The 3372-nt window shown below is 47.8% G+C and overlaps 1 pseudogene; it reads left to right on the top strand.

Moving 5' to 3' along the window:
- The first annotated feature begins 640 nt into the window (after window positions 1–640).
- LOC147693191 (endogenous retrovirus group V member 1 Env polyprotein-like) lies at window positions 641–2138 on the top strand (annotated as a pseudogene).
- Window positions 2139–3372: the final 1234 nt, after the last annotated feature.

Raw genomic sequence — 3372 nt, 5'->3', positions numbered from 1 at the left:
ACTGGATGGTAGCCTTACCGGTTGCCCTCTTTTACATGCGTATGGTAGCCCATTCCAGAACTGGCTTATCTCCATATGAAGTGGTCTTTGGCAGACCACCAAATATGTGGGGTACGCCAAGGCCTAAAAGAATAACTGATGTTGACAGTACTATGCTGACTGACTACCTGGCTTCCTTGATGTCTGCACTCCAATCTTGTCGTTCTCAGGTTGCTGCCACCTTCCCTGACAAAACCAACCCGGAAGAACATGCCATCCGACCCGGGGACTGGGTCCTCGTGAGGAACTTCGACCGGACCAGCCCCCTCCAGCCCAGGTGGAAGAAGCCAAGACTCGGACTACTAACAACACGGACAGCAGTGAAGGTCGAGGGCAGGAAGGGCTGGCTCCACGCAAGCCACTGCCGGAAACATTTTGGACAAAAAGACACTGTTGCTGATGGCCCTGCCAATCCCACTGACATTGTGACTGAACAATCTTTATTGCCTTTGGAACTAACCCCACAACAGGACTACAAATCAAAGTTAAGGTCTGCCATTCGGACTCTGGCTAATTAAGTCCATTGGGCGTCGGTCCAGTGGTGAAGCGGTTGGAGCATGGGAATGGATTTTAACACCTTGACTATGTGGGAGAAAAAAAAATGAACTCTAGAAAAAGACATAATGGTCCTACTATATGTTTGACAGTATTATTTTTCCTCATGGCAGTTATGACGTGTCTTGGTTGGATTCTCCACACTGTTTTTCCTCCAACACAACACACCTCTCATACACCCAACAGCACTCAGGAACACACCTATCACGACCTACCCCCTCATGAACAAGCCCATAGACTAGCCTTGCGAAACAATACCTTCATACAGATGCTACACCACACTCAGCAGGCCAGTAATAGCACCAATTGTTGGATATGTGGCCGCATCCCACCTCATCAGAAAAAGGGAGGGATGCCTCTTTTTCCTTTCCCATTCTCTTATAATGGAACTTGTGAAGCCTGGTTCGCCCTAATAACAGCTGACGATACTACCCCTATCTCCTGCCCTGACGGAAATATTTCATGCAAGAATGGGTGGCCTTGGGGGGATTTAAACAAGGTACTCAATACTGCCTGTTACCCTAATAAGGAGGGAGATCCTCAGGCGAAAGGTACAGTCCTAGAAAGTGAAGAATTCAAGCAAGGGAACATGACCATGTCCTACAAGATGTTAAATACCAAACCTAAAAAAAATGCTGGTCCCCCTTCCATCTCGGTCTCACCAGTAAAAGGACACCTGTGCATCCAGAAAAATGGCTCTGTTCCATTAGGACACAGTGACTGTCATACCACTATAAGTTTTGAAGACAGAGGAAAGTCCTCATTCCTAGCATCTCGCCATACTTATTTCGTCTGTGGCCAAACGGCCTATGTGCAGCTGCCCTTGAACTGGGGGGGGAACTTGCTATATAACATTCCTGTTACCCCCTGTCTTTGTGGCCCCATCCACTTACCACCGAGACCTCCTAGTGCCCCATGTCAGACATAAAAGAATGATCGATACCTCCTTGGTTGACCAAACGGAAATCTCATGGGAACAGTATACAGATTTTAACAAAGGGTTCTTCTTCTTTGTTGGCCCTGTACAGAACAGCAAGCTTATACGCAGGTTGACAAGGACCTTAGAGGCTGTTGTAAACCAGACGGCGTCTGCCCTTGGGAGCTTAACCCAGGAGCAGTCTGCCATACGACTGGTTACTCTCCAAAATCGCCTTGTCCTTGACATCATCTTGGCTGACAGAGGCGGAGCCTGTAAAATTATAGGCTCTAGCTGCTGTATATTTATTCCTGATAATTCCCCATCTGTATACACGGCCATAACAAAATTACACAAGATAGCCGTAAGTTTACATCAAGAACCTGGCACTTGGACGTGGTCTGACTGGTTCTGGAAGATAATATTGTCCTGGGGATGGCAACTGCTGTCAGCAGCAGGTATAATATTCCTGATAATAACTGGATGCTGCCTTTGCATCCAATGTGGTCCTGCCCTGTGCGGTCTATGCGCTGCAAAATGCATTCCTAAACCACTTGTCCAGCAGAGAGAAAGGGAAAGAATCATGTTACAAGAATGTATAAATGATCTCATGCAAATTGAGATATAATGTAGGTACACTCTGGGGCAAGGAGGGAATGTGGAAATAAAATTGACAATTGTGCCCCATCATTTCCCTGTTTCTGCCTGACAGCCATTTTTCTCAGACAAACACCCATTTTGTGTGTGACATGCTCTCAGCAACTTGTCTGAAAACTGTCCTCCACGTCCCCATTGAATCTTGCACAATCCCCTGCTCCTTGTGGTCGAGCCAATTCCAAGAAGCCTGCCTGTGTGCCTTCCCCCAGTTGTGCCAGAGACTCAGCCACATCCTGTCCATTGTTGGTAACTCAGCCTGTCACACCAACTGCCCTGTGACCACCCCCAACTGAAAGAGGAAGCACAAGGTTGTACACTGTGAACACACACATTTCTGTGGTTCTGCCAATTCTGGGAACCAGCAGCAGATAGTTCCTGTTCTTAACTGTAAGACACCCTGCACCTGGCATCTTAGTTCATTGACCACCCCTTCCTGTGCTTCAGCCAATTCCCAGAACCAGCAGATTGTTCCTGTTTTAAGAAATAGTTACTGCAAGCCAGAGAGCAGATGGTCTCTGTTTTACACAAGATAGTTCCTCTTTTTGACTCTTGTGGTTCAGCCAATTCCCAGAACCAGCAAGATAGCTCCTGTTTTACACAAGATGGTTCCTGTTTTTGACATGAAGCACGTGCACAAACCCCAAATGAAGAAGCCTCCCCCTTCCAACTGTCAGACTATTTCACATCGCAAGTCCCCTCACGAAGCCTAAGACACGCCCCCATTTCTTCACAATCTGCTCCTCTTGCTGATCTTTGTTCCTCTATCTGCCACGACCTGTTTGTTCCTCTATTTTGCCTCGTGACCAAGACTGTATAAATGCCCTGCTGTTGAAAATAAAAACACCCACTTCAAGAGAGGGATTTGAGAGATTGCTCCTGTGCCCGCTTGGTGCTGGAAGCGCTCCCCTTAACTCGAGTTATTGGTCTCCTCCTCCTTCATTTGAGCACCACGGACTTCTCGCTTTGCATTGACAAGAAATTATGATTTATTAAGCATAGAAATTCAGAAATGAGGTAATAAGTAAATTTAATTTACCACAAGCCCCGCAGCTGCCGAGGGAGAGAAGGAGCCGGGAGACCCGAGGAGCGGCCGCCAGAAACCGGTGAGTGGGGCTCCGGTGCAGCTTGGAGGAGAGGGAGGCGTCGGGGCACATTGCCGGTGCCCACCCCTCCCCTCCAGCGCGAGGATATTGTTTTAGAGCCAC

The sequence above is a fragment of the Lissotriton vulgaris genome, chromosome 8 (genome assembly GCF_964263255.1).
Source record: "Lissotriton vulgaris chromosome 8, aLisVul1.2, whole genome shotgun sequence".
Taxonomy (NCBI): Eukaryota; Metazoa; Chordata; class Amphibia; order Caudata; family Salamandridae; genus Lissotriton; species Lissotriton vulgaris.
Note: the sequence above shows the minus strand (reverse complement) of the source record. Positions and strands in the feature narration are given on the sequence as shown.